This window comes from Ochlerotatus camptorhynchus, unplaced genomic scaffold, assembly GCF_037179485.1.
Source record: "Ochlerotatus camptorhynchus isolate MF236.1 unplaced genomic scaffold, CSIRO-AGI_Acam_v1.1 ptg000232l, whole genome shotgun sequence".
Classification (NCBI taxonomy): domain Eukaryota; kingdom Metazoa; phylum Arthropoda; class Insecta; order Diptera; family Culicidae; genus Ochlerotatus; species Ochlerotatus camptorhynchus.
In genome coordinates this window covers 1,968,835-1,982,317 of record NW_027040722.1, presented here as the reverse complement: position 1 = coordinate 1,982,317, position 13,483 = coordinate 1,968,835, and the positions used below count along the sequence as shown (strand labels likewise).

Genomic DNA, 13,483 nt, shown 5'->3' with positions numbered 1-13,483 from the left:
GCAGCGAAAACTTTTCTTCAGCTGGAAGGACTCTGGGATGCAGTGAAGCCGAAGCAGAAACCAGACGGAACATTCGAACCGGTGGATGTGCAGAAGGATCTGCGAGCGCGGTTGAAACTGATCCTGCTTCTCGATCCGCTAATCTATGTGCACATTGAGGACGCGGAATCGGCCGAAGCTGCATGGACCAAGTTGGAAACAGCATTCGAGGACAAAGGACCTTCGGTTTGCTCCACAAGCTCATCAAGTCGGATCTGTATTCGTGTGGATCAATGGAAGAATACGTGAACCAGGTAATTTCGACAGCGCACCAGCTGAACGGTATCGGATTCAAGCTTCCGGATCTCTGGATTTTCATGATTTTGTTGGCTGGCCTCCCGGACGATTACCGACCCATGATTATATCCTTGGAAAACTCTGGAGTTGCCATAACTGGCGATTTTGTCAAGACCAAACTTCTTCAAGAGCAACCGTAGCTAGGCAGCAAGAAAAACAACCAGGCCTTCGCAACCAACAAACGGCATGAAAAAACCTCGAAGCAAATGAAGCAGTCTACTTCATCCAAGGGCCCGAAATGCAGAAAATGTGCTCGGTACGGACACATCGCCAGGGACTGCAAGGATTCAAGGAAAGGTGAAACATTTTGCACGGTTCTATCTACGTTTGGCAAGAAGGATGCGAACGACTGGATTTTCGATTCTGCGGCGTATGCACATATGACGAGCAATCGAGAGCTCCTCACAAATCTGGATCAAGCAGATGGTAAGGTCTAGGGGCAAGCCAGCTGTACTCAAAGTTAATATTTTTGCTCCGAGTAAATTTGAGTAACTCATAATTACTCAACAATGACCAAAGTAGTCTGGCCTTATATAGGTACATCAACAAATACAAATCACATTGTGAATAAACATTATGGGTCAGAGGAGAAGGAGAATCTGAATTATTTTTTTTTATTTCTTGATACAAATCGCTATTTAATCAATTCAATTCATTCACAGCATGAAATCTAAGCGAAATCTAAGAACTTTGCTTTGAAGGGAAATAAGGTAAAAATGCCATATCGGAAGATGGCCTAACATGAAAAATGTATCCGTATCATCCAGCAAGACGTGCTTTATGGGGCCTTCATGTGCTTGGCAAATCAGAGGTTCTGCATGTCTACAATTGCAAATTGCATCATTTCAAATAAGAATGAAAAAGTTGAGAATTCAAAATGGATGAGAGCTTGATTTGGTTTTATGGAAACATAAAATTTTAAATATGGCTATACGATGACAATGTATTGCTTTTCTCTAGGCTTTTCTATTAATCACGGGTCGAACTCAGTGGCAAATAGAGATGCCTATAAATCTTTTTTTTCTGAAAATCATGACAAGCAGCATTATTTTTCTAACCTTTTCTGAATGCCCAAGTATTATTGCAGAGCTATGAGGTTACTGCCTCAAAGTTCTGCATTAATTCTCTGGCATTCAGACACAAGTCAGAGAATACTATAACAAAGTAGTCGTAACTTTGATGCCTGTCGAAGATTCAAACTGTGGTTAATTTAACCAAATGTACTTCGACAAATTTATCATATTTTAAATCTGCAAATGCTATGGTAAACGTCGACCGATAACAGCCTGCACTAGATTCGGATGAAAACGGCTAACAAAGAATTGGCACGAAGCAGTAGGATGGTCATTGGGATCTATCTATGGATGGTTATTCAGTGTAAACCACCATTCTCTTTATTTATACAGCTATTCCACTACGATACCCACATTCATCAGGATACACCTTTCGACAATGGAAAGCTGCAGAATTCAGAAATATTTATCATCGTTGAACGTCTTTCTTTGACAGTTGGGGAATAAACACAACAAGGTTGCTGTGTTGCCGTGCATTGCATGTTGAGAAAAACGAGTTACTCAGAGTTGCTCAAAATTAACTCAAATATTACTCATGATCAAAAGCTGTCTTGCCCCCAGGGTAAGGTTGTTGCAGCTAACGGTGGCATGATGTATATCGTTGCCTGCGGAACGGAAAATCTTCGATCGGTGTGCAGGGCCCGTAAATAAAGAACCGTAGAGGTAAAATGAAATGTATTGTAACCATACAATACAGTTTATTGTATTTACAATAAATCGTATTCCCCACAACGATAAAATTACAATAGAATGTATTGTTTGTACAATAGAATCTATGGTAAATGGAGAAATATACAATAGAACAAGGGGGTCGTTATGTATCTTAACCATACGAAAAATCACTTTTTCCCGAATAAACTTGAGCCATTTACCATTAATTGTATTGTTGTTCTATTGTTGAAAACTCTTACTATATGGGACTTATTGTACAGCTATTGTAATAACAATATGTTAAAATTCCGTGCGCACAATAAGATCGATTGTTGGCAATAGAATTGTTTGTAATTGTATCTTATTTTATGGTAATTGTATGGTTATTTTTTTCCGGGGGATGCTCAAGATAACGTTGCAGTGAGTGACGTGCAGATTCCTGGGTTGACGGCGAATCTTCTCTCGGTCAGCAGAATCGTGCAGAAGGGGTATTCCGTAACTTTCAACAACGATGGCTGCAAAGTGCACAACGCAAACGACGAGCTGGTGGCAACCGGGAGCCACTCCAACAATCAATTCAAGCTGGACCAAGCGGCGAAGAACACACAGGTTTTGTCGTGTAATGCTGCTGGAATTCTCGATCTCTGGCACAAACGCATGGGTCATCGGTTTTACATTACTTTCATTAAGCCAAACCCTTCACATGTTCGTGTTTTTGGAACGAAAGTCATGGTCCAGGTTCCAAAGCAGAAACGACGCAAGTGGGACCCCAAATCCCACGAATGCGTGCTGACGGGATTCGATGAAGAAACCTCGGAAGAAATCGAGGGATATCGTATATTCGACCCGAAGAAGAAGGTAACTATCAAGAGCCGTGAAGTCGTTTTCCTGGACGAAGGAGTCCCATTTGAAGCTGTAGCTAACCTTGTGCTCCCTCTGCGACAAACTTCAGAACCACCTCGGTCGGACGGGAGCACGTGCTTCCAGGCAAGTACAAAGATTTTCACGTTGATAGTACTGGCCTTCCTGGTATCTCACTTCCGATGAATCGAGCGAATTCCATGGTTTCCCCGTTGACGATAGCACTTGTGGACCGAGCGACAACGACGGTCTAGTGGCATTGGAAGTGTGCCATGCAAGAGAAGTTTGACGCACTGCTGGACAAAAACACCTGGACCCTCACCAAGCTACCCAAGGGAAGGAAGGCAATCAAGTGCAAATGGGTGTACAAAACGAAACGTGATGCCCTGGCTGTCAAGCACGACTTCGATCGACGATATTCTCATCCATTATCTGCAATATTGCCGAAGACACCAAACCGATCGGGCAAAAAGTTTTCGAGTAAAGTAATTCTGAAGATAAGCTTGATATTTTTACTATAGACTCTTTTCAAAAATAAGGCTGCATTCAAATTGGCGATATGGAGATGCAAAATGGCACAGTCGGTCATAAGGAACGTTTCTGCAAATTTTCAACCAAATCAAAAAATACAAAAATAAACCGATTTGCGAATTCGTAGGGCATTGCTCTATATATCTGTTCATCAATTTGTATCATGGCTGAACTGCGGCTCATGGCAAGTCCGTCCCATAGCACAAATTAGCAAGCCGAGAAAAACGCGTTTCAAGTTTGCTTCTTATGTAGTAGAACAACCCGTTAGACTATTTTTCCAAAATTTACCAGAGCAATGTTGTTCATGTCTCAATTGAAAAAAATCAGTTTTGACAAAAACGCAAATGGGAACGACTGGCGATGAGCCGGCAGTGAAAGTCTCTTTAATAATGTAACCTAACCTCAATTTGTATCAATTATTATAAAACTGCTACAAACGCTCTCAGCAACATTGTATCTCCTGGTTAGGCACCCGAAATGTAGCATTGGTACAAACATTCCAACATGGTTATTAGAAACAAATCAACCACGCAGTTTCTAGAACTTTATAAGTTGTAATCATAAAAGTTCAAATATTCCAAACAACCAGTTCTCAACATGGAAGCAACACCACAGTAGCTGACCGATCAGAAAGTTTCTCTTGACGTCTCCGCCCAGTAGTCTAGCAAATTACGGGGTTCGAGATCAAACTTTTTCAAATAAATATAAATTTCATCGCTCAAGTTCGCTGGTAGTGAGAAAAGCGAATCATATCATCTACAATGGGTCAATTCGACGATTTCATTCTGTGTGAACAAGTTACCTTCTGGATCTGGAAAATCTTTGGTATTTGGGCAACCGATGACGAAAGCTCGTACTATCGGTTCTATCGACGAATATACCATTTTTTCTTTACGTTCATCTACTTGTTTTCGATGTCCACCAGTGCTTTTTTCACGGAAAATTCGGAAGAACTCTGGGTCGAGATACTGTTCATCCTGCCAACGGAGATAGCCATGTTGACCAAGACCACAATCACCGTGTACAGATTTGAAACTATCCTTCGATTGCATCGGACAACCCTTTCGGAGAAGTTCAAACCGACGTGTTCAAAGCATGCGGAAGATTACAAAAAATTCTTCAACATGTTCAGTAAAGTCATGCTGTTGTACTACTTCTGCAGCGTTTGTGCGAGTTGGACTCATTTGGGATTTCTGTTCGACGATAGATACAAGTTACCGTTTTTCAATTGGTTTTTCTGGATCCCGCTAGGGAGGGCTAACCTAATGAATTACTACATTCTATTTGCTTATCAGATGATTGGCATGATGGGCCACTGCTCGTTGAACGTTTCCGGCGATATGCACATTGCATACCTTCTGACGACGGCTGGTAAACAGATGGACTTGCTCAGTTGCAAATTCGCTCGTTTACCAGTTCCGCAAACGAAGTCCAGTGCCGAAAACGATTTCTATAGGGCAACGTTTGTAGAACATGTCGAGCAGTACAATCGAATCTATAGGTATTTGACTTAATTATACTCTTATGTTGAACAATTTCCGAATAATGTATATTCGCAGCTTTGTGCGGGATATCGAGAAAACGGTCTCTTGGTGTGTTTTTGCCCAAATTTGTGCCAGCGGTATAACTATTTGTGCTATAGTGTTTCGTTTCTCTGCGGTAAGAACTTGTATCTTTACGAAGACTAGAAGTTTTTTTTCGAAATAACCTTTTTACCCGTTGCAGATTAGTATCATCGATCATGTAGGCACTTCGATTCCCATGTTCTTCTACCTGGTAGCCATGCTGACACAGATATTCCTACCGTGCTACTTCGGAAACGATATCACTCTCAAGAGTCAAAAGTTGACCAATGCCCTGTACACCTCGGAATGGTACCAGCTGACCGGTGGCAATAGAAAGGATCTGAAAATGATGATGCTTCGCACAAGTGAACCGATCAGGCTAAAGGCAGGCCAATTCTTCAATTTCAACCTGGATGCATTCACTTCGGTAGGGGTCGACAACAAGTGATTAGGTGGGTCGGGGGACGTCGGTACTACTAAATGTTTCTGTTTTTCTTGCAGACCCTCAATACGGCTTATTCTGTGTATGCTGTGCTGAATAGTCAGGAAAAAAAGAAGTAGGAGCCGCGGCGAATAGAGGCGAATAATAATCTATCTATCTTATCTTATATATATATAAAAATGAATTTCTGTCTGTCTGTCTGTTTGACCCTTATAGAATCGGAAACTACTGAACCGATCGGTGTGAAAATTTGTATGCAGGGGTTTTTGGGGCCGGGAAAGTTTCTTATGATGGTTCGAGACCCCTCCCCCTCTGTAAAGGGGGCTCCCATACCAATGAAACAGAAATTTCTGCATAACTCGAGAACTAATCAAGCGAATGGAACCAAATTTAGCATGTGAAGATCATAGGGGGTAGCCCCTTAGATAAGGGGGGGGGGCTACGTACATGCTTTTTTTTAATTGGTGCATAAACTCAAGCTATTATTGAACCCCGAGCAAGGCCGGGCACTCAGCTAGTTCTAAATAAAAATCAATACCCGAGCAGAGAACAAAATGGAAACTAATTTTTATATTTTGAAATAAGCGTTCATGGTAACATATTTTGCCTACCATGTGGTCGCGTTAACAGCTATCACAACAAAAATGAGATCTAAATGGTATATTAAGGATATTTAAAAGAGAATAAATCATGTTTTCTTGATAACAAATTTTGTAATTTCGTTAATAATAAACAGAATAAGTAATCAATATGTTATTATAACTATGGTAGGAAAACAAAAAAAACTAAATCACTTATTATTTTGATATCTGCTATGAATATCCTGGAGAATCGTCGTAAAAGTTCAAAAATCACTCAAACGCACCGAGAATTTTCTGCAGTAGCTTACACACTTATCCCAGTCAGTAAATTTACCGAGTTTTTGAATTGCGGAACTGTTCGGTAAAATTATTAAACAAAAGGACCGAAATTGACGGTACGTTAGATGCATATGGAGTAGATGTAGCAGTATTGCAGAAAGCAAATACCCTAGAGAATCAAATACACACAGCGAATTTCACTTGAATGGTGGAAGGCAACCATATTAATAAGGCAAGAGGACTAGCAATTTTAATAAGGAAAGGATCCGGAATAATTATAATAAGGAAAGGATCAGGAATAAAAGTTGTTATATTAAAGAAAGAAAAAGAGGCATTATGTGGTGTAAGCTTCTAATAAATGGAATTAATTTAATATTAATAAATGTTCATGCACCTAATGTTAGACTAAATACATTTCTATCTAATCTTAGTGATTTAATATCAAAAGGCAAACATAGAAAGAACTTGTTGATCATGGGTGATTTAAATGCACAACTAGGAACAAAAGACATGAGTAGTGAGGACAATAAATATATGGTAAATATGATCGGTCATGATTTCTGTAACGAAAATGGAGAACTGCTCAAATTATTCTTGCACACATCAAAAATTAAAAATGTTTCATCCAAAATAGGGAAGGAAATAAAAGTAACTTGGAAATGTAAAGACAAACAAAGTTAGAGATGAACTAGCCTAAGGCTAAAATTCTCTTTAATAAAGCCTTAAAAAAAAGACAAACAAAGTCAAATAGATCATATTCTAGCTCCGCAGTATAACAATTTTAAGATTAAATTTATTAAAGGATATTGGACGCAGGACAAAACGGACCATAACCTGATTCAAGTTGGCATTTCACTTAAAGATGTAGAAATTCAAGCATCAAAAGCAAAAGAATCATCGCTCCCTGCTTGCATAGATAACCATGGGATCATGATAGGAGACTACATACAACGAGTGGAGATAGCGGCCCGGAGGAGGGACCCATCAGAATGGAGAAAATCGAAAAAAAAAACAAAAATGAAGAAAAAGAAAAAAACAAAAAAAAAATATGAAGGACGACGGCAAGACGCCAGACAGTGAAAACGGAGGAGCGAACGTGTTCGCAAGAAGCGGGATATTACAGAGATCACCAGTGTCAAACTTGGGGGCCACTGCGAGTTCCAGCAGCAGTAGTAAGTCTCAAGAAGAGCAGCCAGGCGTTGGGCTAAGCCAGATATTCACACTGATATCCAGCAGTAGCAAATCTCAAGAACTGCAGCTTGGGAGAACCAACATGACGGAGGTCAGGAGGAAGATCGATGAACTCTATGTGTTCGTAAAGGATAAAAACAACGTACACAAAGAGATCAAGCAACTTGTGACCGGTATCAAATCCGGCATAACAGTGGCAGATCGGGAATTTCAAGAGCCGAAAATGCCGAAAAGGCTCTGCAGGAGGCCAAGGAGAGCATAAGACTGGCTCAAGCACATGAGACGCCGAAGGGACCCACAAATCCACGTCCTGAAAAGAGAGATAGGGACACGCCAGGAGATGAGGAGGAGCCTAAAAAACGCAGGGATGACGAGGAAGGTATCAAGGAGATGGGAGAAAATGGTGGGTGGCCTAAAGTCGAGAACCAGAAGGAGAGGAAGAAAAAACAGAATGATGAGGAAGCGAGGAAGATGGAACAGAAGAAGAAGGACAAAACGTCCTACGCAGCACTTCTCCGGAAAGTGAGAGAGGATCCGGAGTTGAAACAACTAGGGGAGAACGTGTTGAAAACCAGGCTAACCCAGAAAGGCGAGATGCTTTAGAGCTGAAAAGGGACCCTACGGTTAAGAGCACAGCTTTTAATGAGCTCGTCGAAAAATCTCTTGGCGAAACGGCGAACGTAAGAGCCTTATCCCAGGAGTCAGTGGTCGAGTGCAGGGATCTGGACGAGATCACAACAGAAAACGAGTTGAAAAGTGCGCTGAAGGTGCAATGCAACCTGGGAGACGTACCGATGGCAATTCGGTTGAGGAAGGCGTATGGAGGCACGCAGACGGCGTCGATACGACTTTCTTCGGACGCAGCTAACGAGCTGCTGAAGACAGGCCGAATCAAGGTTGGGTGGTCAGTGTGCCCGTTGAAAACTATTCCTCGAGTATCTAAGAAAATGGAGAGATGCTACAAATGCATGGGCTTCGGTCACCAGGCGAGAAACTGCAAAGGCCCTGACAGAACTGATCTGTGCAGGAAATGCGGAGAGAAGGGGCACGTTGTAAAAGACTGTACAAAGTAACCGAGGTACATGCTCTGCAAAAAGGAGGACCGAAACGGCCATGTGACGGGAAGTTTCAGGTGCCCAGAGTTCAAGAAGGCGATGGTGGGCCAGCAATAATGGCTGCTTCAGGAAGTACCTGCATCGGTTCGGACACATTGACACATAACGTCACCTTGCTGTTTGGAGTGTGGGAATGTGGAAGAATCACCAGAGCACGTGGTCTTCGAATGTCCTAGATTTGATGTGCGATGATATGCTCACCCTTAGCACGGAGAATGTCGTCGAAGAAATGTGTCGAGAGGAGGGCACCTTTAACGCCGTCAACAGAGCAGTAACGCAGATCATGTCAGCGCTGCAGCGAAAATGGCAAGAATACCAACTAGCAAGTAGTAATGTTCTCACACAAGTGTGAACTGAAAGCCGAAGCCGGGAGAACTCTCCGTCAGAATAGGCTGAATCCACCACCAGGGATAACCGAGTAGAACGTGACGCTGGGAGCTAAATGGCTCACAAATTGGAGAGACGATCAACGAACTGGAAGCGCCAATTAGCTGAGGTAAAGTGAGGTGCGTAATGCACGGCCTCCTCCGAAGTAATACGAGAAGTGGTTCCGGGGGAAAAGGGCAAGGCTTCCAAGGAGGTTTTAGTGCGGTAAGAATCCCACACACCGTGTCACCGCGACTGTGCGCCCAGTCTTCGCCCAGACTGTGCGCACGATGGTCTTTTTGAAGGTTTCCTCCTTGCCGAAAAGAAAAACACACATAGAATTATCGTCTGAATTTTTTCAGGATTCCCTTCAAATTCAGCTTAGCAATCTTCCTCCCAATATTTATTTTAAATTCTCCTCAGAATTCGTTTGGATTTCTTCTAAAAATGTCTTTGAAATTCTTTGCAAATTCATCAAGGATTCTCCTATAGGAATTTTCAAGGGTCAATGGTTATCTGAAATCTTGTAGATCCCGCTCTTGTAGAACCTCGATAAACTTGTAATGTGACTTGGGGTATTTTTATCATATTTAGCTGCGTCAATCAAACCGGGGAAACTAGGTTAAACAACTGGAAAGAAACCGGGAGTTTAATTTCTTAAATCCAGTGGCCACCCTGTTTAAAGTTTGTATGTGAAATGGAAAGAAGCTATTCATTTGCAGGGGTTGTAAAGTTGACGCACTCCATTTACCATACCAGAATGTTCTGATGGATAGCAGATTTCGGTTGAAAGAAATAGATTTTAAAATTTTTAGATCAAGCGTGATAAGTGAATTAGTGAGCAGTAATGTGTTAACTTTATTTCATTTATGTGTATTTTAGCGCTTAATTGGTTCTAAATTTAAATCGATTTACATTCATGTTTCATCGTAGGTGTTCCTGCTTCTACAGAAACTTACGAACTTAATGTGTTTTTAGCGTTTCAGTATTATAGGTTTTGTATACCTGCGACATTTATATGTGTTGATTATTATTTGTAGTCATCTGTTGCCATTTAAATAATTTCCATTCACTTCACTTATGTGAATTATTTAACATTTATAGACACATTTTATAACGTGTAGATTAGTGTTTGTAGCCATCTGTAAAAAAAATAGTTACTTCCTTGCCAAGTGAAGATTTGCAGCATAACCTTCCATATGTTGTGTAGCTCTTTATTATATGGATGGTAATCATTGGAACATCAACAAACATTGGAATTAGGAACAGTAGATGATGAACAGTAGATTATCGATACAAATAACAACATTTTAATTATACATTCTCAGTTCAACTATTTCGTTCAGCTTGGGCTCTTCTCTGTAGAACACAAAACAACGAATATGCCATGTTGAGGGTCTGGAATGAGAAATCATTTTCTCAAAGGCAAAAACACAACTTATAACAAAACTGAAGCTCCTTACCGACCGAAACGCTCCCAGATTATAAGCAAAGAAGCCACCTGCCTTCAGCGTTAATGAGCGCACCGAGCGAACCATAAACATCTTAATGTCCTTCTGATTATCTGTGTCCAAACGATACCATTCCGAAAATACAGTGCCCGGTGCAGTCGTTCGGTTTTGAATGTCAATTCGTTTCCGAGATAGCAGGGTAAGAAGATTTGAACCGTCATCGAGAAGAGATACATCACCAAAGGTATAGCTGCAGTAAATTCCTTCGCAAAGTTGACCTAAGCGTGGAGATAAGGCACATAAGTTTTCAAAAACATCTACTAGGTATCTACTAGCCAATTACCAAAGACAGGCGATATGCGATCGCGCAGATGGTTATTCCGCTGGCACAAAATTGACTGAATACCGGTATGGAGTAGACACGCTCAACTTCTTTCACAAATTGATTGATCTTGTTGTAATGTTCGAAATGGTTCCTGTAGAAACGTTTGATTCCAGACGTGCCGGTTTTAATATCATTCGGGCAGCGCAGCGCGAATAATCTCCAGGCTAGGAAATCCACCTGGCTGCTACCCACCGCCAATAGATAGCCTATCTGACAGTCAACCGCAGCGTTGAGAATAGCATGTATGATCATTCCCGTTATTTGATAGTAGCATAAAATTGCATGATTGTATGGTAGATGTCGTCCGTATGAAATTCCGAGGACCCATGGGAAACCCGGTAGTTCGTATTTCCCATCATAGAGATACGTGAGATGGCTGAGGATTCCGATTATTGAGCACACTACGAAGCCCAAATAAAGGAAATTCACTCTTCCTACGATCCTTCTGGAACACAAAGCTTCTTCGTCAGATTGGGGTTTAAATTCCGGACTTACTGCTATTTCATGCAATCCTTCAACGGTGGTGAAGTTTTTGAAACTGATCATTACTTTAACAAGCGTAGCGGTTTCTGTCAGTGCCATGTACAAAGTCTGGGTGAAAAATTCGTCCACGGTGCTTACAGCCAGCGATCCAATGATGATTGATCCAAAATAGAGCACGAAGAAAAACCAGTGGAATACTATCCGGTAGATTTTGTAACCACGAGACTCGTGGCCATCGTTCCAAAGTGCGAAAAGCTGCCAGAACTTGAAATTCGTTCGGACGATGAAGATATGCTCCTGCATTGTTGTAGTAATGAGCTTTCGGTTTGTAATAAATTGAGGTTGTGCATTTGTTAGGTACTGTGATGGGGAATGGAATATTTATATGTTGGATGGGATACTTTTTTTTTTATAAATTTCAGTCTACATAGTAATTAGGGCAAGCGTATAATTGGTGTTAATTGATAGTTGAAGTGACGGATGGAAACAAATGTCTGGTTTCTAGGTACCTAGTACCGACTTACCGTACCGTCACTTGACTCATTGCAATCTATTGCTGAACTCCAGCGTTAAAAAAATCATGTAATATTTTAAAAAAATCCTTCTACCAATCTATAACTTTATAACCTTTGGCAATTACCGACTCGGCCCTGTAGTGTTTGCCCATTTACATGTAACTGAAACTTTTTAAAATATTTCAAATTTCGGGCTTCAATAAATCATCTATATTATATGAAACATAATTTGACAAGCTTAGCTGTTGCGATCTTGAGCCTTACAAATTTTCAAAATTCTGATTTTTTATTCAATTAAGTTGATTTTCTGAATTTTGGCCTAAAAATAAAATTTCGTTACTGTTTTTTCAGCAACACCTATTGCTGAAATCAGTCATGCTGATATTTATTTTATATCAAATCGGGAAATATATGTTGGGCACCCGGGAAAAACCAGGAATTTTATTTCTTGAATCCAGTGATCACCTTGAATGTAAAGTAAATTTGAGGATACTTTTCTAAGAGATTTGTAAAGAGAACTTGCGCAAAAAGACTAGGGTGGGAAACGGATTCGAAACTCAAATGTCATTAGCCAAATACTTCCGTAGGTCCACCGTTGTATAATTGGCAATGCACCCGTGTACTGAATGGTAATCGCAAATTTTCTCACACATACGTCTCTTACCGATTGGGCTTACCTCTCAGTATGTTCAAACTTCCTCATAAAAACTTATATCTGACTGTCTGTAGAAGTAAGTACTCTACTGCTTACTCGTTGATGTACTCTAGGTAGTAACTTGAAGAGCCACGGACACACATGGCTTGCATTTACATGTTCATTACTTTTGGTACAAACAACAAATTTGATTAGAATGCAGTTTAGTATTGAAATTTTCAGATGGCTGAGTTTTTATAATTATTGTCCCTTTAACACTCTTGGGTCATTAGTGACTTGTCCGGGGATGAGATTTGTACTCGTGACTTTGGCGTGAGAGGTATGGGTACTTATAAGTTGGGATTATTGGAGGCACTAACCTCACCTTTCAGAATGTCATGACTCACTTCGGTGATAACTCCCTCGATTTCAACATCATGGTTGGGAATATATACTCGATACTCCATCGAAAATAGCTCAAAGTCAACAATTATGTTTGCCTGGACACGGTTTCCTACACTGATGCGCAGTTTGTTTGGTCTCAACTTCAAAATGTCGGTCACGGCCAAACAATTGTTTTGTCCTGCGAAATCTAGTTTAATTTACTTTGCTGCATTTTCGAAAAATTCAAAAGCAGTTTTTTTCGACGTTTCGTTTCAGATTGCAAGTTTGCGTCATTCTATTTCTTTTGCCATTTTACGCAAAATTATGGGAGCTTTTTGCAGTCTGAAATGATGCGTCGAAAAAAAAACTACATCAAAGTAAAGCGAACCTTCAAAGCATTCAAATTTTTTTGTTTTCGCTGGAAGAACACACCCCACGAATATTTCGAGTCTTCTGCCAGGCCAGGCGAACCCAGAAAGGCGAGATGTTTTTCGAGCTGGAAAGGGACCCTACGGTTAAGAGCGCAGCTTTTAAGGAGCTCGTCGAAAAATCTCTTGGCGAGACGGCCTTATCCCAGGAGTCAGTGGTCGAGTGCAGGTATGTGGACGAGATCACAACAGAAGACGAGTTGAAAAGGAGA

At 40.9% G+C, this 13,483-nt stretch overlaps 1 protein-coding gene and 1 pseudogene across 1 annotated transcript in view; one reads left to right on the top strand and one right to left on the bottom strand.

Annotated features, from left to right (window-relative positions):
• The window catches only part of LOC135704222 (cytoplasmic 60S subunit biogenesis factor ZNF622), a 530,133-nt gene that overhangs the window by 303,904 nt on the left and 212,746 nt on the right, over positions 1–13,483 (bottom strand). The window lies entirely within an intron of this gene.
• The window catches only part of LOC135704256 (uncharacterized), an 85,040-nt pseudogene continuing 75,923 nt past the window's right edge, over positions 4,367–13,483 (top strand).